At 41.6% G+C, this 23,787-nt stretch overlaps 1 long non-coding RNA gene across 2 annotated transcripts in view; it reads left to right on the top strand.

Moving 5' to 3' along the window:
• The window catches only part of LOC139229907 (uncharacterized), a 56,611-nt gene that overhangs the window by 21,609 nt on the left and 11,215 nt on the right, over positions 1-23,787 (top strand). The window contains exons 1-2 of one of the 2 annotated variants that reach the window (XR_011587855.1): positions 10,552-11,225; positions 19,494-19,586. This is a non-coding gene — a long non-coding RNA (uncharacterized lncRNA). Of the gene's footprint in view, positions 1-10,551; positions 11,226-19,490; positions 19,587-23,787 lie in introns of those variants that run through there. The other variant, XR_011587854.1, reaches the window with a different exon arrangement.

Genomic DNA, 23,787 nt, shown 5'->3' with positions numbered 1-23,787 from the left:
AGATACTGATAGTAATGTCAGCCCTATATTCAGTACAGATACTGTCAGAATTACCAACTCTATAATCAGTACAGATACTGTCAGTAATGTCAGCTCTATAATCAGTACAGATACTGTCAGTAATATCAGCTCCATAATCAGTACAGATACTGTCAGTAATATCAGCTCTATAATCAGCACAGATATTGTCAGCTCCAGAACCAGCACAGATACTGTCAGTAATATCAGCTCTATAATCAATGCATATATTAGCAGTAATATCAGCTCTATATTCAGTACACATACTGTCAGTAATTTCAGCTCTATAATCAGTACAGATACTGTCAGTAATGTCAGTTCTATAATCAGTACAGATACTGTCAGTAATATCAGGTCTATAATCAGTACAGATACTGTCAGTAATGTCAGCTCTATAATCAGCACAGATATGTCAGTAATATCAGCTCTATAATCAATGCAAATATTAACAGTAATATCAGCTCCAAAATCAGCACAGATACTGTGAGTAATATCAGCTCCATAATCAGTACAGATACTGTGAGTAATATCAGCTCTATATTCAGTGCAGAAATTGACAGTAATGTCAGCTCCATAATCAGTACAGATACTATCAGCTCTATAATCAGTACAGATACTGTCAATAATGTCAGATCTATAATCAATGCAAACATTATCAGTAATATCAGCTCCTTAATCAGCACAGATACTGTGAGTAATATCAGCTCCATAATCAGTACAGATACTGTCAGTAATATCAGCTCCATAATCAGTACAGATACTGTGAGTAATATCGGCTCTATCTTCAGTACAAATACTGTCAGTAATATCAGCTCTATAAACAGCACAGATACTGTCAGTAATATCAGCTCTAAAATCAATGCAAATATTATCAGTAATATCAGCTCCATAATCAGCACAGATACTGTGAGTAATATCAGCTCCATAATCAGTACAGATGCTGTGAGTAATATCAGCTCTATATTCAGTACAGATACTGTCAGTAATATCAGCTCTAAAATCAGTACAGATACTGTCAGTAATTTCAGCTCTATAATCAGTACAGATACTGTTAGTAATATCAGCTCTATAATCAATGCAAATATTATCAGTAATATCAGCTCCATAATCAGCACAGATACTGTGAGTAATATCAGCTCCATAATCAGTACAGATACTGTGAGTAATATCAGCTCAATATTCAGTACAAATACTGACAGTAATGCCAGCTCTATAATAAGTACAGATACTGTCAATAATGTCAGCTCTATAATCAGTACAGATACTGGCAGTAATATCAGCTCCATAATCAGTACAGATACTGTGAGTAAATCAGCTCTATATTCAGTACAGATACTGTCAGTAATATCAACTCTATAACAAGTACAGATATTGTCAGCTCCATAACCAGCACAGATACTGTCATTAATGTCAGCTCTATAATCAATGCAAATATTATCAGTAATATCAGTTCCATAATCGGCACAGATACTGTCAGTAATATCAGCTCGATAATCAGTACAGATACTCTCAGTAATATACGCTCTATAATCAGTACAAATCCTGTCAGTGATCTCAGCTCTAGATTCAGTACAGATGCTGTCAGTAATATCAGCTCTATAATCAATGCAAATATTACCAGTAAAATCAGCTCCATAATCAGCACGAATACTGTGAGTAATATCAGCTCCATAATCAGTACAGATACTGTCAGTAATACCAGCTCTATAATATGTACAGATACTGACAGTACTGTCAGCTCTATAATCAGTACAGATACTGTCAGTAATATCAGCTCTATATTCAGTACAGATACTGTCAGTAAAGTCAGCTCGAAAATCAGTACAGATACTGTCAGTAATATCAGCTCTATAATCAGTACAGATACTGCCAGAAATGTCAGCTCTATAATCAGTACAGATACTGTCAGTAATATCAGCTCTATAATCAATGCAAATATTAGCAGGAATATCAGCTCCATAACCAGCACAGATACTGTGTGTAATATCAGCTCCATAATCAGTACAGATGCTGTGAGTAATATGAGCTCTATATTCAGTACAAATACTGACAGTAATGTCAGCTCTACAATCAGTACAGATACAGTCAGTAATATCAGCTCTATAAACAGTACAGATACTGTCAGTAATTGCAGCTCTTTCATCAGTACAGATACTGTCAGTAATATCAGCTCCATAGTCAGTACAGATACTGTGAGTAATATCAGCTCTATATTCAGCACAGATACTGTCAGTAATATCAGCTCTATAATCAGCACAGTCTTTGGCAGCTCCATAACCAGCACAGATACTGTCAGTAATATCACCTCTATAATCAATGCAAATATTAGCAGTAATATCGGCTCCATAATCAGCACAGATACTGTAATAATATCAGCTCTATATTCAGTACAGATACTGACAGTAATGTCAGCTCTATAATCAGTATAGATACTGTAAATAATATCAGCTCTATATTCAGTACAGATACTGTCAGTAATATCAGCTCTATAATCAGTACAGATACCGTCAGTAATGTCAGCTCGATAATCAGTACAGATACTGTCAGTAATATCAGTTGTAAAAGCAGTACAGATACTGTCAGTAATTTCAGCTCCATAATCAATGCAAATATTATCAGGAATATCAGCTCCATAATCAGCACAGATACTGTGAGTAATATCAGCTCCATAATCAGTGCAGATACTGTGAGTAATATCTGCTCTATATTCAGTACAGATACTGACAGTTCTGTCAGCTCTAGAATCATTACAGATACAGTCAGTAATGTCAGCTCTATAATTAGTAAAGATACTGGCAGTAATATCTGCTCCATAATCAGTCCAGATATTGTGAGCAATATCAGCTCTATATTCAGTACAGATACTGTCAGTAATATCAGCTCTATAATCAGTACTGATACTGTCAGGAATGTCAGCTCTATAATCAGTACAGATACTGTCAGTAATGTCAGCTCTATAATCAGTACAGATACTGTCAGTAATTTCAGCTCTATAATCAATGCAAATATTATCAGTAATATCAGCTCCATAATCAGCATTGATACTGTGAGTAATATCAGCTCCATAATCAGTACAGATACTGTGACGAATATCAGTTCTATATTCAGTACACATACTGTCATTAAAATCAGCTCGAAAATCAGTACATATACTGTCAGTAACGTCAGCTCTATAATCAGTATAGATACTGTCAGTAATATCAGCGCAATAATCATTACAGATACTATGAGTAATATCAGCTCTATATTCAGTACAGATACTGTCAGTAAAGTCAGCTCGAAAATCAGTACAGATACTGTCAGTAACATCAGCTCTATAACCAGTACAGATATTGTCAGCTCAATAACCAGCACAGATACTGTCAGTAATTTCAGCTCCATAATCAATGCAAATATTAGCATGAATATCAGCTCCATAATCAGCACAGATACTGTGAGTAATATCAGCTCTATATTCAGTACAGATACTGACAGTAATGTCAGCTCTACAATCAGTGCAGATACAGTCAGTAATATCAGCTCTATAAACAGTACAGATACTGTCAATAATGTCAGCTCTATAATCAGTGCAGATACTGTCAGTAATATCAGCTCTAAAATCAGTACAGATACTGTCAGTAATATCAGCTCTATAATCAGTACAGATACTGTCAGTAACATCAGCTCTATAACCAGTACAGATATTGTCAGCTCAATAACCAGCACAGATACTGTCAGTAATATCCGCTCCATAATCAATGCATATATTATCAGGAATATCAGCTCCATAATCAGTACAGATACTGTGAGTAATATCAGCTCTATATTCAGTACAGATATTGTCAGCTCCATAACCAGCACAGATACGCTCAGTAATATCAGCTCTATTACCAATGCCAATATTACCAGTAATATCAGCTCCATAATCAGCACAAAAACGGTGAGTAATATCAGCTCCATAATCAGTACAGATACTGTGTGTAATATCAGCTCTATAATCAGTACAGATACTATCATTAATGTCAGTTCTGTAATCAGTACAGGTATTATCAGTAATATCAGCTCTACAATCAGTAAAGACTTTATCACTAATATCAGCTCCAAAATCAGCACACATATTATCAGTAATATCAGTTCCATAATCGGCACAGATACTGTCAGTAATTTCAGCTCGATAATCAGTACAGATACTCTCAGTAATATACGCTCTATAATCAGTACAAATCCTGTCAGTAATCTCAGCTCTAGATTCAGTACAGATGCTGTCAGTAATATCAGCTTTATAATCAGTACAGATACTGTCAGTAATGTCAGCTCTATAATCAGTACAGATATTTTCAGTAATATCAGCTTCATAATCAGTACAGTTACTGTGCGTAATATCAGCTCAAAATTCATTAAAGATACTGTCAGTAATATCAGCTCTATAATCAGCACAGATATTGTCAGCTCCATAACCAGCACAGATATTGTCAGTAATATCAGCACTATAATCAATGCAAATATTACCAGTAATATCAGCTCCATAATCAGTACAGATACTGTGAGTAATATCAGCTCTATATTCAGTACGGATACTGTCAGTCATATCAGCTCTATAATCAGTACAGATACTGTCAGTAATGTCAGCTCTATAATCAGTTCAGGTATTATCAGTAATATCAGCTCTATAATCAGTAAAGACATCATCACTAATATCAGCTGCAAAATCAGCACAGATATTATCAGTAATATCTGCTCCATAATCAGCACAGATACTGTCAGTAATATCAGCTCGATAATCAGTACAGGTACTGTCAGTAATATCAGCTCTAGATTCAGTACAGATGCTGTCAGTAATATCAGCTCTATAATCAGTACAGATATTGTCAGCTCCAGAACCAGCACAGACACTGTCAGTAACATCAGCTCTATAATCAATGCAAATATTATCAGTAATACCAGCTCCATAATCAACACAGATACTGTGAGTAATATCAGCTCCATAATCAGTTCAGAAACTGTGAGTAATATCAGCTCTATAGTCAGTACAGATACTGTCAGTAATATCAGCTCTATATTCAGTACAGATACTGTCAGTAATTTCAGCTCCCTAATCAATGCAAATATTATCATGAATATCAGCTCCATAATCAGCACAGATACTGTGAGTAATGTCAGCTCTACAATCAGTGCAGATACAGTCAGTAATATCAGCTCTATAAACAGTACAGATACTGTCAGTAATGTCAGCTCTATAATCAGTACAGATACTGTCAGTAATGTCAGCTCTATAATCAGTGCAGATACTGTCAGTAATATCAGCTCTAAAATCAGTACAGATACTGTCAGTAATATCAGCTCTAAAATCAGTACAGATACTGTCAGTAATATCCGCTCCATAATCAATGCATATATTATCAGGAATATCAGCTCCATAATCAGTACAGATAATGTGAGTAATATCAGCTCTATATTCAGTACAGATACTGTCAGTCATATCAGCTCTATAATCAGTACAGATACTGTCAGTAATGTCAACTCTATAATCAGTTCAGGTATTATCAGTAATATCAGCTCTATAATCAGTAAAGACATCATCACTAATATCAGCTCCAAAATCAGCACAGATATTATCAGTAATATCTGCTCCATAATCAGCACAGATACTGTCAGTAATATCAGCTCGATAATCAGTACAGGTACTGTCAGTAATATCAGCTCTAGATTCAGTACAGATGCTGTCAGTAATATCAGCTCTATAATCAGTACAGATATTGTCAGCTCCAGAACCAGCACAGAAACTGTCAGTAATATCAGCTCTATAATCAACGCAAATATTATCAGTAATACCAGCTCCATAATCAACACAGATACTGTGAGTAATATCAGCTCCATAATCAGTACAGATACTGTGAGTAATATCAGCTCTATAGTCAGTACAGATACTGTCAGTAATATCAGCTCTATATTCAGTACAGATACTGTCAGTAATTTCAGCTCCCTAATCAATGCAAATATTATCATGAATATCAGCTCCATAATCAGCACAGATACTGCGAGTAATATCAGCTTTATAATCAGTGCAGATACTGTTAGTAATATCAGCTCTAAAATCAGTACAGATACTGTCAGTAATATCCGCTCCATAATCAATGAATATATTATCAGGAATATCAGCTCCATAATCAGTACAGATACTGTGAGTAATATCAGCTCTATATTCAGTACAGATATTGTCAGCTCCATAACCAGCACAGATACGCTCAGTAATATCAGCTCTATTATCAATGCAAATATTACCAGTAATATCAGCTCCATAATCAGCACAAAAACTGTGAGTAATATCAGCTCCATAATCAGTACAGATACTGTGTGTAATATCAGCTCTATATTCAGTACAGATACTGTCAGTCATATCAGCTCTATAATCAGTACAGATACTGTCATTAATGTCAGTTCTGTAATCAGTACAGGTATTATCAGTAATATCAGCTCTATAATCAGTAAAGACTTTATCACTAATATCAGCTCCAAAATCAGCACAAATATTATCAGTAATATCAGTTCCATAATCGGCACAGATACTGTCAGTAATATCTGCTCGATAATCAGTACAGATACTCTCAGTAATATACGCTCTATAATCAGTACAAATCCTGTCAGTAATCTCAGCTCTCGATTCAGTACAGATGCTGTCAGTAATATCAGCTCTATAATCAGTACAGATACTGTCAGTAATGTCAGCTCTATAATCAGTACAGATGTTTTCAGTAATATCAGCTCCATAATCAGTACAGTTAATGTGAGTAATATCAGCTCAAAATTCATTACAGATACTGTCAGTAATATCAGCTCTATAATCAGCACAGATATTGTCAGCTCCATAACCAGCACAGATATTGTCAGTAATATCAGCACTATAATCAATGCAAATATTACCAGTAATATCAGCTCCATAATCAGTACAGATACTGTGAGTAATATCAGCTCTATATTCAGTACAGATACTGTCAGTCATATCAGCTCTATAATCAGTACAGATACTGTCAGTAATGTCAGCTCTATAATCAGTTCAGGTATTATCAGTAATATCAGCTCTATAATCATTAAAGACATCATCACTAATATCAGCTCCAAAATCAGCACAGATATTCTCAGTAATATCTGCTCCATAATCAGCACAGATACTGTCAGTAATATCAGCTCGATAATCAGTACAGGTACTGTCAGTAATATCAGCTCTAGATTCAGTACAGATGCTGTCAGTAATATCAGCTCTATAATCAGTACAGATATTGTCAGCTCCACAACCAGCACAGACACTTTCAGTAATATCAGCTCTATAATCAATGCAAATATTATCAGTAATACCAGCTCCATAATCAACACAGATACTGTGAGTAATATCAGCTCCATAATGAGTACAGATACTGTGAGTAATATCAGCTCTATAGTCAGTACAGATACTGTCAGTAATATCAGCTCTATATTCAGTACAGATACTGTCAGTAATGTCAGCTCTATAATCAGTGCAGATACTGTGATTAATATCAGCTCTATATTCAGCACAGGTACTGTCAGTAATACCAGCTCTATAATCAGTTCAGATACTGACAGTATTGTCAGCTCGATATTCAGTACAGATACTGTCAGTAATATCAGCTCTATAATCAGCACAGATATTGTCAGCTCCATAACCAGCACAGGTACTGTCAGTAATACCAGCTCTATAATCAGTACAGATACTGTCAATAATATCAGCTCCATAATCACTACAGATACTGTGAGTAATATCAGCTCTATATTCAGTACAGATACTGTCAGTAATATCAGCTCTATGATCAGTACAGATATTGTCAGCTCCAAAACCAGCACAGATACTGTCAGTCATATCAGCTCTATAATCAATGCAAATATTATCTGTAATATCAGCTCCATAATCAGTACAGATACTGTGAGTAATATCAGCTCTCTATTCAGTGCAGATACTGTCAGTAATATCAGCTCTATAATCAGTACAGATACTGTCAGTAATGTCAGCTCTATAATCAGTACAGATACTGTGAGTAATATCAGCTCTATATTCAGTCCAGATACTGTCAGTAATATCAGCTCTATAATCAGCACAGATATTGTCAGCTCCATAAGCAGCACAGATAATGTCAGTAATATCAGCTCTATAATCAATGCAAATATTAGCAGTAATATCAGCTCCATAATCAGCACAGATACTGTGAGTAATATCAGCTCCATAATCAGTACAGATACTGTGAGTAATATCAGCTCTATAATCAGTACAGATCCTGTCAGTAATCTCAGCTCTAGATACAGTACAGATGCTGTCAGTAATATCAGCTCTATAATCAGTACAGATACTGTCACTAATGTCAGCTCTATAATCAGTGCAGATACTGGCAGTAATATCAGCTCCATAATCAGTACAGATACTGTGAGTAATATCAGCTCTATATTCAGTACAGATACTGTCAGTAATATCAGCTCTATAATCAGTACAGATATTGACAGCTCCATAACCAGCACAGATACTCAGTAATATCAGCTCTATAATCAATGCAAATATTACCAGTAATATCAGCTCCATTATCAGCACAAATACTGCGAGTAATATCAGCTCCATAATCAGTACAGATACTGTGAGTAATATCAGCTCTATATTCAGTACAGATACTGTCAGTCATATCAGCTCTATAATCAGTACAGATACTGTCATTAATGTCAGTTCTATAATCAGTGCAGGTATTATCAGTAATATCAGCTCTATAATCAGTAAAGACTTTATCACTAATATCAGCTCCAAAATCAGCACAGATATTATCAGTAATATCAGCTCCATAATCAGCACAGATACTGTCAGTAATATCAGCTCGATAATCAGTACAGATACTCTCAGTAATATAAGCTCTATAATCAGTACAGATACTGTGAGTAATATCAGCTCTATATTCAGTACAGATATTGTCAGCTCCATAACCAGCACAGATACTGTCGGTAATATCAGCTCTATAATCAATGCAAATATAACAGTAATATCACTCCATAATCAGCACAAATATTGTCAGTTAATATCAGCTCTATAATCAGCACAGATACTGTCAGTAATATCAGCTCTATATACCTGTTAATTGTCGTGACAACAAGTGGATTCAAACTGCTGTGATAGTGAGTGGTTAATCTCATATTTTTTGATACAGGATCCTGGGCCTGAATCTTGTCTGGACAGTGCGTCAGGTTCCTAGGTGTCTATGGGTTTGCACTGTGTACCAGGATCATGCCAGGTGTGTATGGGTTTTCACCCTATATTGGGATCCTGGCAGATGTGTATGGGGATTCTCAATGTATCAGCATAATTGCCTGCTATGTTTGGGGTTTTCCAATATAACAATTTACACCGTTTTATTGGGGTTCACAGTGTATTAGGATCCTGCTAGTTGAGTCTGGGGTTTCACATTATACACACGCTCCCTCCACCCTTATTAAAAGCAATATTAATTGCACCTTCCGGGATTTTGTTTCTCCCCTTCTCTGCAGAAGTTGCTGGATCTGGCCGGGTTAAATTCCACAGTCTTTACCTTTCCTTCCGTGCCTCACCATCAGCCGCCACACTGAGAGTCAGCAGGATTTGCACTGTGGTAGGCATCACAGTAAAGTCCAATCCTGCCCTCAATTCACATCCATAACTTACCAATTGAGGTCACTTGGTCGCAATCAAGAGCAGGGGAGGTGGTTGATTTTACTCTTAGTTGGCCCAGTGGAACTGAGGCTAATTATAGCCCTGAACTGCTGCCTTGACAGATATCAACTAACAGCACAGATGAAGGATTAAACTTGGGACCCTCCGAATCAGTAGTGCAGAGTGTGCTAAAGTGGAGGGCGGCGGTGGGAGAGGGTTAGAACAGAATATTTAGAAAGAAGTATCACTCCATATTTAAACGAGAACTTCGACATACTGCAAAGGTTTAAATCTTTCAAAATTAAACGAGCAAGTTAAATAGATCATCAAAAAGCAGACATTTTAGAAAGGCTCAAGTCCGTTAAATAGAGAGCTTTACAATCACTGCACAGTAGAGAAGACAGCGTCTGTTAATGGGAGAGCAGCTAGTGAAGTCCATCAACACTCCAAGATAAACTGGACTGTCCCTTTAACCATAAATAAGAAGAGAACATGGAGTTACTGCCCCATTCCCCCAGACAGTGGAAGGGCCGAGCGAACACGCGCTGATTGAGGGGTCGGGGCCTGGGAAACACCCTCTGTGTGGGGGCTGGACCTGGGAAACCCGCGCTGTGTGGGGGCGGGGCCTGGGAGACCCGCGCGGTGTTGGGGGCGGGGCCTGCGACACCCGCGCTGTGTGGGGGCGGGGCCTGGGAAACCCGCGTTGTGTTGGGGGCGGGGCCTCCGACACCCGCGCTGTGTGGGGGCGGGGCCTGCGAAACCCGCACTGTGTGGGGGCAGGCCCTGGGAAACGCGCTCTGTGTGGGGGCGGTGCCGAGGGAACGTGCTGCTTGTGGGGGCGGGGTCTGTAAAACCCGCTTTGAGTGATTTACTTTATTTGAAGGGTAAAGATTATAGAGTAAACATGCAGATTGCGCGAGGAAGGATGGGCTCCTCTTTTCCCCTATTGCCGTTTTCTTTCTCACTGTGGAGGCCCATAGATGGTGCTTACAAGGTGTGAGCAGCAGAGAGTGTTGGCTGCTTGTTGTTTAACGCTAATAATCTCTGAGGCAGCCAGTCGTGGAAGTATACAGATCAGGACTACAGGAAGTCCAACCCGACAAGTGTATTCCTGACCAGAACTGCCAGTGATTCAGTCTCAGGCCCATTCTGATTTTTGTGTCCGTTCTGCTAGGACTCATCCTTCTTATATTCAATACATATTAATGGACGATATGAGAGCAATGTTTAACTTGATGCAAGATGGGATGGGGTGAATAGAAACGAGCTGTTTCCAGTGGTTGATGGGTCAGGACAAGGAGCCACGGATACAGGATTAAATGTCAGAGATTGAGAACATTGATCAGGAGAAACTTCTTCACACAGAGTTGTGAGGCTGTGGAATTCACTTCCAGGGTCAGTGGTAGGGGCACAGGTTCTGTGGTTACAAAGGATCCTCGTGTTTTCATCCAAGACAGGCCTCAGCCCAGTCATTTGGTCGAAATGTTGATGCAATGATTCAAGCTCAGAAGTAGCAGGAATCGTGAGCACCAATAGCAGGAAGTAAAATCTAAATGTAAGTAAGTACCGATATAGTCTATCTTCATCTATTTATTTTTGATAACTTTTGTTGAACGTGGCCCACACCAAGTCTGAGGATATCGGGTCAGTCCCACCACAGAAAATACCCCTGAGGTTGTTGGAACATTAGGGAAGTCCAAGTGGAGATTTAAGTGAGGTGTTTAACATCACAAAGGGTTTAGATGGAGTAAATAGCGAGACACGTTTTCCAATGGCTGAAGGGTCGATAACCAGAGAACACAGATTTAAGGTGATTGGCAAAAGAATCAGAGGTGACATGAGGAAAAATTTTTTAGTCTTGAGTGGTTAGAATTTGTAATGCACTGCCTGTTATGTTGGCGGATACAGATTTAATAGTAGCCTTCAAAAGGGACTTGGAGAAGAATTTGCAGGGATATGGGGAAAGGGAGGGAGGTGGGACTAAACGGATTGCTCGTCGAAACAGCTGGTACATACTCGATGGACAGAATAGTCTCCTTCTGTGCGGTACTATTCGATGAGTGTATGACAATTTCTTTCTATTTTAATATTGCTGATGTTATTGTCGATATCACATCCCACAGCTGGAATCTAAGCATCGTGCACAGGAGTGTAGACTGATCTGAAAATCATCTTTAACAGTCTACTGACCCCTGACTTACCAGGAAAACTTTTTGCAGTCACTAATACAATTGTGCAGCATCAGCTTTAGCAAATATTTCTTAGCTTCTCTAATGGCTGCTTTCGTCTCCCTCAGTTGTGGGTGAAGTTTGTCTCTATTCTTCTGTTAACTGGAATGCATCTTGATGGCGCGCTTGCTGTGAGAGTCTTGTCTCGGGCATGCGGACAATGTGGCCCGCCCAACGTAGCTGGTCAAGTGTTGTCCGTGCTTCGATACTGGGGATGTTGGCCTGATCCAGGTGGGCAGAGGAAACGTTTCAAGAACACCCTCAAAGCCTCCTTGATAAAATGCAACATCCCCACCGACAGCTGGACGTCCCTGGCCAAAGACCACCCTAAGTGAAGGAACAGAATCCGGGAGCGTGCTGAGCACCTTGATTCTCGTCATGCCGAAAACAAGTGCAGGCAGCAGAAGGAGCGTGTGGCAAACCAGACTCCCCACCCACGCTTTCCTTTAACCATTGTCTGTCCCACCTGTAACAGAGACGGTAATTCCTGTATTGGATTGAGAACTCACTTTTAGAGTGGATGCAAGTCTTCCTCGATTTCGAGGGACTGCCCATGATGATGATGCATCTTGTTCTAAGCTGGGTTCAATGTAAAACAGTTCTGGGAGTCGGGGATCGTTCACCCCTAGACGTACACTGACGGCTTCTTTATTTAGTGCCTATTTTCACCATTTGACCAAAATTACCCCCGCCCCCATCTTGGCCACCTCTTTAGCGCCTAAAGTATTCAGCACAAATAGCACCGCCCTCCCTCTGCAGTAGTGTGTTCAGTTCTGGGCATCACACCTTCAGAACGATATATTGGCCTTAGTGTACCTGAAAGATAAATGAAAGATGAGGGGGTTGACTTATGAGGAAAAGTTGAGTAGATTGGGCCCTCGACTCAATGGAATTCAGAAAAAGGAGAGGTGATCTGATCGAAACATATAGGATTATGAGGGGGCTTGACAAGGTGGATGCAGAGAGGACGTTTCCACTGATGAAGGAGACGAGAACTAGAGGGCATGATCTTAGAATAAGGGGCCGCCCCATTTAAAATTGAGATGGGGGAAAATTTCTTCTCAGGGTTGTGGATCTGTGGAATTTGCTGCCTCAGGAGATGTGGAAATTGGGACATTGAATAGATTTAAGACAGAAATGGACAGTTTCTTAAAAGATCAGGGAATAAGGGCTTATGGAGAGCGGGCAGGGAAGTGGAGCTGAGTCCATGATCGGATCAGCCATGATCGTATTAATTGGCTGAGCAGGCTCGAGGGCCATATGGCCGACTCCTGCTCCTATTTCTTATGGTCTTATGAAATCCAAGGGTTAAATTTCGAAGAGAGATTACACAATAATGTTTTCATTCCCTGTGATTTAGAAGATTAAGGAGTGATTTGATCGACGTTTTCAAGATAGAAAAGCAAACAGATAGTTTCTCTTTATCGACTCTGTTTCTGCTGGTTGGGAATTTTAAAACGAGAGGTCATAGGCTACGAATTAGAGCTAGTCCTTTTAAGACGGAGGTTAGGAAATATTTATACACGCAAAGTATGGTAGAAGTTTCAAGCGCCCTTCCAGAAACGGCAGCTGTTGCTGGGGTCATTTGATCATTTTATATCTGAGGTGGATAGATTTTTGTTAACCAAAGGTATTAAGGGATATGGGTCAAATGCGGGTATATTGAGTTAGATCACAGATCAGCCACGATCTGATTGAATGGCGCGACCGACTCGTGGAGCTAACTGGCCCGATCGTGTTCCTATGTTCCCTCCATCATAGAGTCAGAAATGGGCCAGTTCACTAAAGATTATAGTATTCAGCTCCATGCATAACTCCTCGGATAATGAAATAGTCCATAATAACCATCAACAAGAGAGTTTCAACACCTACCCTTCACATTCAATGGTATTATCTTCACGGAATCCCACCTCATTAACATTTTGCGTGTCGCCATTGATAAGAAAGCCAACTGACCAGACACGTAAACGGCGTGGCTACGAGAGCTTAGTATACCTCGCATAAGGCACCAGGCAAGAATGTGATGGAACAGTCGTCTGGAAGGATGCTGCTGCATGATTCAAGAAGTTGTACACCACGTAATTCAAAGCAGTATGAATATAATGGTGAATGGGCCAAGAAACACGATCAAAGTAGCAAACTGAAAGGTTGAGTGAAATAAGGAAGTTGTTGACAAACACTGATCAACCGATTGGATGGAATGTTTGCCAGAGTAGTGGGATCAATATTCCCCGTAATGTTGGGTTATTCAGATCTGGGCCGGAAACTGTCCCCACTACTGACCCTGTTCCCAATACCGACCCGAACAATCACCCTGCCCCAACCCTACAACGCTTTTAAATTATATAATTAAACCAAGTTCCCCCTTGTTAAAGGGGCACATCAACTACAACCTGCAAACTAACCAAATGAACCAAAAATGTTTAATCAAAAGTTGGTTGCCGGGGGTAATGATGCTCTCCAGTCCCTCCTGTGCACACCTCTCGTGGAAGCACGCGAGTGTACCAGTGGACACGATGCGCCCCATGTCCAGGCATACCCTGGTGTAAAGGTAACCGCAGAAGAGGCAGGCAGTCGGGCTGTACAAACCACTCGACCACCTGCTGCCTGGACCAGTTAATGGCCACCTTGGCTAGGCCCAGGAGCAGTCCTACGAGGAGGCCTTCCGAACTGCGCACTCCACTGCACACAGGATGCTCAAAGATCAGGAGCGTGGGACTGAAGTGCTGCAATATATCCAACAGCAGCCCCTTTAACTAATGGAAGAGTGGCTGCAACTATATTAGTTAAACATAAACCAAGTACCCCCTTTTGGCAAGGGCACCAGAACCAACAAATGTCAAACTAAACTTTTACAGTAATTTTCATCAAATTAAAATCTGTTTACCAGCGGTGATGAACTCCAGTCCCTCCGGCGCCCACCTCTCGTGGAAGACCATGAGCGTACCGATGGACAACATATGCTCCATTTCCAGGGACACCCTGGCTCGGATGTAACCACAGAAGAAAGGCAGGCAGTCGGGCTGAACGACCGCCTGTGCCGGTGAATGGCCACCTTGGCTATGCCCAGGAGTAGTCTCACGAGAAGGCCTTGCAACCTGCCCACTCCCCTCCGCACAGGAAGCCCAAAGATCTGGAGCGTGGGATTGAAGTGCCACCAGAAATCTAGGGTCAGTGGCCACTCGGGCCGACCAATGAGAAATTGATTAAAAGTGAGATTTGATTGGTCAATTCACGGTTAGATTCCCAGTATAGGAGCTGCGGTCATTAGCAGCTGAATGGCACTCTTCCTGAAGGTCTCCGGAGTTGAGAAAGAGCAACATTTTAGTGAACGGATGATTATTTTTTCTGTCCCTGAGCTCAGTTTATCGTTTCCTTCTGTCTCTAGTTGGGAAACACAATGTTTCGCGTTGAATCGGGAGCACTTCCTGTGCTAATGCTGTCGATCTAATCTTTTATTTATGTGCTGCAAGTAACCGTATTGTTGGGTTTTGCAGGTCTGGGGCGGGCTCCTGGGTTGCAGGTAACCGTAATGTTGGGTTTTCCAGGTCTGGGCCGGGCTCCTGGACTGGGCTGCAGGTAACCATATTGTTGGATTTTCTTCGGCAGGCTCCAGGTCTCGGCTACTTGTTTCCTTCTGATTTGGGGCAAGCCGCTTTTGCCAGCTATTCGGATGAGTGTAGCGCCGTCATTTCAGAGCTCACTTCATTTAGTCTCCTTCCCTCTATTTACTGACATATTACCGGATCCTCCAGATACGTTCAGGTAAACCTCCGAACTGAGCTGATAGTGATTCCTTTTGCTGCACATTGGATCTTACATTTGGCGTAAAACTGGCAGATATGGCGAGTGGTGCCAAAATAACTGTGCCTTGTAAACCTTGGAACTGTGGCATACCAAAGGCCGTCGTGAGTCGAATGGGAAGATCTGAGTCCGGTAAGTTACCTTTCTTTATACTTGGTCTCTAAAATCCAGCTGTTCGGAGTTCCATGGTTTAGTGGCCGAGTCTGGAGCAGGTTCACTCGGTGTCCGGGATGTTTTACTGTCTCCTCACTATTCTAAAGATCTTCTTTCTACTGGCCGTAAGGATTTTAAAGAGTAACTTGCATCTGTTATGATCTGGAGGTCTCAAAGCGACTTATAGCCAATAGACGAACTTGCAAAGGGTACTCCTGTTGTGATGTGAGCCTAGAGATTAATCTCGTCCCAGTTCTAATGGGCTGCCACACATTGAGCTGTTTGCAATCTTATTCTGAGCTTTTAGAAATGAACTGTGGGGCCCAAGATCTGGGGATCCTGCCTGCTGGCACTGTCCGAATTGTCCGAGCTCATTCTCCGCTGAAGGATTAGGTTCGTCGAGTTGGTGCTCGAACTGGTTTCAACATGGATTTGAGGGAGGGATTGTTCACTCCATCAATGTAATCTAGTATCCAGTTATAAAGCAGGCCCCCGTGTGACTGGTTGCTAGATTATCCCAGGGATCCGGGCTAGTGAGCAGAAATAGGACAATATTGCAGGTTAATGCGTGGCTAGAGACGTGGCGTTGGAGGGAGGGACTCCGATTCCTGTGAAATTGTGGCAGGAGGGACTTGTTCAATATGGAAAGGCTACACCAGAATAGAGCTGGGACCAATATCCTTGCGACAGGTTAACTAATACTGTAGGGGTCGGTATAAGCTAATTCGCGTGTGCATAAAGATGTAGTATGAAAGAATGGAACTGTGCTGGACTTTGACTCGTTGGAAATACAAATGCAACAAATGCAAAGGTCGGGTTTGGCGTTCGTTTAAATGTAAGAACGGAGTGTAGTGAGCTGCAGGCACAAATAACGAGACCTGGCTCAAATGGCAGCGTTGCATGCTTCATATTCCTGACTACAAGATGGGGAGGGAAAAAATCCGAGACGTAGCATTTATGACTGAGGAAAATATTATTCGAAATGTCCTTGAGGGATCAAAGACATAATGTATTTGGTTGTAGTTGTTGAAAAACGATCTATTGTGCTATTTGGTAAATTTGATGGGTCATTTAATAGTAGAGATACATGGGCAGATTTTTTCGAACTAGATACGCATGAACGATAGTGATGCCTTTTATTGAATGCGGCAGAGAAGGGAGGGATTTCTGGTGAGCTCGAGCATTTTCTAGATCAGCATGTTTATTTCACGAGGAAGGTGGCATTGCTGGATCGAGTCCTGGGGAATGGAATGGGTTAACTGGACGTCCCAGTTGGAGAGCATCTCTAATATTTGGCGTAGTATTGTAACGTTTAGCCTAGATTACATAGAGGACAAGGAGCAATCTAGACAGGAGGGCTATTTAGCGAATTGAGGGATCTGGCTTGGGTAAATTGGAATCAGGACTTGCAGTCAAGAGTGTAACTGAGCAATGCGCGGACCAGAAGAGATAGTTTGGGTTCTCTGACCACATTCCTATAAGGGAGGGCATCCCCAGCTACTTGGTGAACTGAGTTATATTTAGGATGACTCAAAGAGGTTATGCCATGTCGGCTTGAATAAACAAGGGAGGATCAGGATGAATATAAAGTAGAAGGGTCAAAACACAGTATGACAATGGATTAGTGGGTAACATAACAGAAATCCAAAGGCAAACTCAACAAGAATTTTCAGAAGCCGATATGCTAGTTGGGGATTTATTGGTGGAGGCAGAAGGTGTAGCTGAAGTAGAAAACTAGGTTAGCAGTTTGGGAAAACGATAGTAAACAAAGAGATTGCCATGATACTGTAAGTGATTTAAAAATAAGGACACTAAAGGGGTAAGTCCAGATTTTAAGGTCCAGATGGGCTGCAGCCTCGGTTACTGAGAAGTAAGGGTCAAAATTGCGGAGGTGTTGCCCCCGACTTTCCAATCCTTAGATACAGGGGTGGTGCCAAAGGACTGAATAGCAAATGTGACACCATTTTGAAAGAGGAAATGGCTAAACCCAGAAATTGGAGCTAGTTAGTTTAACATTGGTCATGGGGCACATTTTTGGTAACCATAATCTTGGAGAGAAAAAAACATTCACTTTGGTCAATGGACCCAGCACGCATTTGTTGAGACCAAATCATATTTTGTTAACGTGATTGGTTGTTTTGTGGTCAAAGGGTGGATGAGGCTTGTGCAGTTGCTGGTGTATATGGCCATTAAAAAGGCGTTTGATAAATATCACATTGGCTTCAATTTTGCCAACAAACCTAATGGGATTAAAAGTACAGAGCAACATGGATACAAATGGGATCGAACACTCAGTTGTGGCGAATAGCTGTTTTTTGGACGAGAGCTACGCAGAGTTCTCAAGGTTATACTATGATTACTGGGGCTTGATGCACAATTTCGAAATTTGCAGATGACTCAGAACTTCGAAGTGTAATAGACTTCAGGCCGACTCGTAGAATGGGCCGACACATCGCAGATTAAATTCAACGCATAAATTGATGCATTTTGGTAGATGAAATTGAGGTGATGAATTTTCTTTCCAAAATACATATTTAATGGTACAATTTTAAAGGGAGTACAGGAAGAGACCTGTGGGTGCTTGTGCACAAATCATTGAAGGTGGCAGGGGAGCTTAATAAAGCATATGGGATCGTGGGCGCGTTATAAATAGCAGCATGGAGCACATTCCAGGAAGTTACACGACTTCTGCCTCAGGTGCAGACTTGTCTCCACCTCTGGTCACAGGTTAAGGACTTGAAGGTTTTGGAGAGGGTACAGACTAGGTTTTTTTTTTAGGCATTGTTTCAGGAATGCGGGTTCCATTTGAGCTGAGACTGGAGAAGCTAGTTCTCCCTGGAGCAGAGAAAGCCAAGAGGCTACTTGATTGAGATGTTCAAAGTTATGAAGGGTTTAGAAATGATCTGTTTCCAATGGCTGAAGGGCCACGCGGGCACAGATTTAATGTGATTTGCAAAGAAACCAGAGGTGACTTAACTTTTTTTTTAGCAGCGACTAGCTAGGATTTGGAATGCACTGTCTGATAGCGAGGAAGAGGCAGATTGAATAAGGAATAGGATCAAGACTGGAAGGATAAAATATTGCAAGGATATGGAGTGGGACGAACTGGGTTGATCTACAAAAGAGCACACGCAGTCTCAAATACTACTCTGGGTATCGTGGCAGTTGGTTTTGCCCTGGTGGCACCTCCCGCACTTCCCTTGCTGCAAATGGAACAGTCCACTCCAAAGCAGTTTGTAGACTCGCCTTGTTAATTATACCCAGTTACAACCCCGGAGCCGGGGACTGCGGTCAATTGACCATAACTTTCGCCAGAAATCGGCCTGGATTCTACCATCTGCTCTCCAATTTGGTGTAGCCTTTGAGGAAAGGTTGGTCATGGCAGTAATTCTTCCCGCCTCCAGTTGCTTCTCTAGACTCTTCAGTTTTCCCGGAAAATAAATCTCTAGTTCATCGTGGATGATCTCATCTTCATAGTTAACGCTCAGTCCGTACTAACCATGAATACCATTCGGCTATTGCCATGATTTTGGATTAATACCAATGTTTTCACTTGCTCCGTGTAATGCTTCCTTATTGCACCAGGCAGATGATCATCTAAAGATGACTTTGATAAATTAATTGCTCTCTCCCAGCAGGATTGCTACAGACCAACAATCGAGCTATAGAGGTCATGTGGCGGTTCCCTGGAAGCCCAAGGTGACGGTGTCTCGAACTTCCACATTTCTCATGTAAGTTGCAACAAACACGTCGGTCTGAACTGGGCTTGTTCATATAAACATAGAAACATAGAAACTAGGTGCAGGAGTAGGCCATTCGGTCCTTCGAGCCTGCACCGCCATTCAATGAGTTCATGGCTGAAAATGCAACCTCAGTACCCAATTCCTGATTTCTCGCCATACCCCTTGATCCCCTAGTAGTAAGGACTATATCTAACTCCTTTTTGAATATATTTAGTGAATTGGCCTCAACAACTTTCTGTGGTAGAGAATTCCACAGGTTCACCACTCTCTGGGTGAAGAAGTTTCTCCTCATCTCAGTCCTAAATTGCTTACCCCTTATCCTTGGACTGTGACCACTGTTTCTGAACTTCCCCAACATTGGGAACATTCTTCCTGCATCTAACCTGTCTAAACCCGTCAGCATTTTAAACTTTTCTGAGATCCCCTCTCATTCTTCTGAACTCCAATGAATACAAGCCCAGTTGATCCAATCTATCTTGATATGTGAGTCCCGCCATCCCGGGAATCAGTCTGGTGAACATTCGCTGCACTCCCTCAATGGCAAGAATGTCCTTCCTCAAGTTAGGAGACCAAAACTGCACGCAATACTCCAGGTGTGGCCTCACCAATGCCCTGTACAACTGTAGCAACACCTCCCTGCCCCTGTACTCGAATCACCTCGCTATGAAGGCCAACATGCCATTTGCTTTCTTAACCACCTGCTGTACCTGCACGCCAACCCAGGTCTAGTTGCACCTCCCCATTTCCCAATCTGTTATCATTCAGATAATAGTCTGTCTCTCTGTTTTTACCACCAAAGTGGATAACCTCACATTTATCCACATTATACTTCATCTGCCATGCATTTGCCCACTCACCGAACCTATCCAAGTCACTCTGCAGCCTCATAGCATCCTCCTCGCAGCTCACACTGCCACCCAACTTAGTGTCATCTGCAAATTTGGAGATACTAAATTTAATCCCCTCGTCCAAATCATTAATGTACAATGTAAACAGCTGGGGCCCCAGCACAGAACCTTGCGGTACCCCACTAGTCACTGCCTGCCATTCTGAAAAGGACCCATTTACTCCTACTCTTTGCTTCCTGCCTGACAACCAGTTCTCAATCCATGTCAGCACACTAACCCCAATCCCATGTGCTTTAGCTTTGCACATTAATCTCTTGTGTGGGACCTTGTCGAAAGCCTTCTGAAAGTCCAAATATACCACATCAACTGGTTCTCCCTTGTCCACTCTACTGGAAACATCCTCAAAAAATTCCAGATTTGTCAAGCATGAGTTCCCTTTCACAAATCCATGCTGACTTTGACCTATCATGTCACCTCTTTCCAAATGTGCTGCTATGACATCCTTAATAATTGACTCCATCATTTTACCCACTACTGATGTCAGGCTGACCGGTCGATAATTCGCTGTTTTTTCTCACCTCCTTTTTTAAAAAGTGGGGTTACATTGGCTACCCTCCACTCGATAGGAACTGATCCAGAGTCTATGGAATGTTGGAAAATGACTGTCAATGCATCCGCTATTACTTCAGTATCCAGATTCCCCTATGACTTAACTCTAGCTTAAAGAATCGGACCAGCAGTCCAATGGCAAGGCTCTTATTGCAACGTCTGCTTTTGACAATGCCGTAGTTTTGATGGGGACCAGGGAGAAAATCTCCCCACCTCAACCCCCACCCATACAGCGAGCGCACTGCATACAGTTCTGGTCATCGCATAACAGAAAAATCGCGTTTGCACTAGATAGGTTACACAGGAGATTTCCGATGATGTTGCCAGGACTGGATAATTTTAGCTGAGTAAAGATTGGATGGCTGAGGTTTTTTCTTTGGAACGAGGGAAGCTGGAGGTGTACGTTACTGACGGGCCTATATACAATGGAAAGGAAGGATCTATTTCCCTTGGCAGAGGATTCCATAACCAGGGGGTATAGATTTAAAGTAATTGGAACGAGGATTAGGATAACTTTGTTTCACCAAGTGGGTGATGGGGGTATCTGGAACTCGCTGCCTGAAAGGGTGGTAGAGGCAGAAACCCTCAACACTTGTACTTGGATGTGCACTTGCTGAACCGACAAGGCTACAGGCCAAGAGCTGGGATGTGGGTTAGGTTGCATAGCTTTTTTTGGCCGGCACTGAAACGATGGGCCAAAACCTGATATAATTCTGATTTACACGAATCCAGTCACGCCACATTCAGCATCCATCTGCTGTTGTCACCCGTGCTAGCTGCTCCTCTCGCACATCAAACCTCCTTTGTTCCAGAGCTACATCCGGATTTGTGTATAATATTCGAGGTCTGTGTAAATTCTTTTCACGCTGCTTCTTCTAGCGACTCCATGGGTAAAGGCACAACTAACAGCAATAATTGATGTCTAAATTACAAAACGGCCGGAGCTTCATGCCTTGGTCTGCACCTGAGATTCCTGCCCCTTCCGATCGCTTCAGGCTCACTATACTTGGAGTGTTGATGATTGGATGTACTCGAAATCCATTTTCTCTTTGGGGAATAGGTAATGGTTTAAGTTGCGTCAGTACCTCCGACTGATGCTGCTGGTCTGGCGAATCTGAGGTGCTCGCTCCTGGTACTTGCTGCCCACTGCGTGAGGCTCAATCCCATGAAGGTCAAATAAGTAAAAAGAAACTAGCGACCTTCCGGTGACGCTGGGGGCGGGGAGGTGAGGAAGTGGGACGAGTAGAAGTGATTGAGATAACAGACCCGGTGCTTTTGAAGTTCAGAACTAAACTAGCTGTCATAGCCTCACTAATGGGTAACATGAGCTCGGCAAATCTACAGCACTCTGAGCTGGTCTCACTCAGTCTGATGGCGTGAGCCTTCACTCTATGCTGGAGGAATTATTTCCCTCCCAATAATACAACGTAAGTGGCCCTATATTTAGCTTCGGAATGATCACCCGATGCGTATTCTATGGACAATCAAATAGTGGGAAATATATGGGCCAGCACAATTGGAGGTACAAATGTAGAGTAGTAATATTGGGGAAGGACATACAATCATAATGAGTGAATTATAGTAATATAAAGGGCAGAGAAGAGGATACATTTCTGATGTGTTTTCAGGATAATCGGTTCCATCCGATGAGGCTGGATCTGTTTCTGGGGAAACGAGGTGGGTCAAATGGGTGAACATTTACGGAACAGCGATCATAGTATCATATGCTCAAATTAGCTATGGAAAAGGACTGAACAATCTCGTGTAAAAATGTTTAACTGGGGAAGACTGATTTCAGTGAGACGAGAACTGATCAATTGGAATCAAAAGATTAGCAGGCAAAGAACAATGGGCTGCATTAAAGAGGAAATAGTTCAGGTACATTTGAAGTACATTCCACAAGGTTTGCGGGGATGCGGGAGGAAAGAGGGAGGTAGGACAACTAAATTCGGAGCTCCCTGGATGACAAAATAGAATGATGAATCAGAACACATGACGGATGTTAAGTTGCAAATATATGATCATCTGGCTATATACAAAGCTCATATTTGAGGGTGAGAATAAAATGGCAGCCAACGTAAGTTAATCCAAAAGTCATTAAGCATCCAAATAGTAACTGGGTAGTGAGGAGGATGTTGAAAATTAGGGACCAAAGAGACATGTGCATGGAGGCAGAAGGTATGGCCAGGTACTAAATTAATACTTTGTATCTGTCTTCACCAAGGAAGAGGATGCTGTCATAGACCTAGTGAAAGAGGATAGTGGTGAGACTTGATATGATTGAAAAAATGAGGTATTGGGAAGGCTGACAGAGTATTGGAGAATTGAAAATGTTAAGCCAGTGTTGAAAACCAAACGGATACAAGCCATTCAGTTTAACCTTGGTAATAGGGAAGCTTCTAGAAACAGTAATCGTAGACAATTAACTGGGGTGGATTAATTAAGGAAAGCCAGCACAGACTTAACGGCAAATCGTGTTTAACCAACTTGATCAAGTTTTTGATGCAACAGGGTTCATGAGGATAATGCGGTTAATGTACATGGATTTCCAAAAGATGTTTGACAAAGTGCCAAATAATAGACATGCCAGCAAAGTTGAAGCCCATTGAATAAAACGGGCAGTGGCAGTCTGGATACAGAGTTGCTAAGTGACAGGAAACAGCAGAGTTGAATGGTGGGTTAGACTGGAGGAAGGTATACAGTGGTGTTCCCCAGGGGTTGGTCCACGTTCC

Source organism: Pristiophorus japonicus, chromosome 19 (genome assembly GCF_044704955.1).
Source record: "Pristiophorus japonicus isolate sPriJap1 chromosome 19, sPriJap1.hap1, whole genome shotgun sequence".
NCBI lineage: Eukaryota > Metazoa > Chordata > Chondrichthyes > Pristiophoridae > Pristiophorus > Pristiophorus japonicus.
This window is presented reverse-complemented; position numbering and strand designations above follow the sequence as displayed.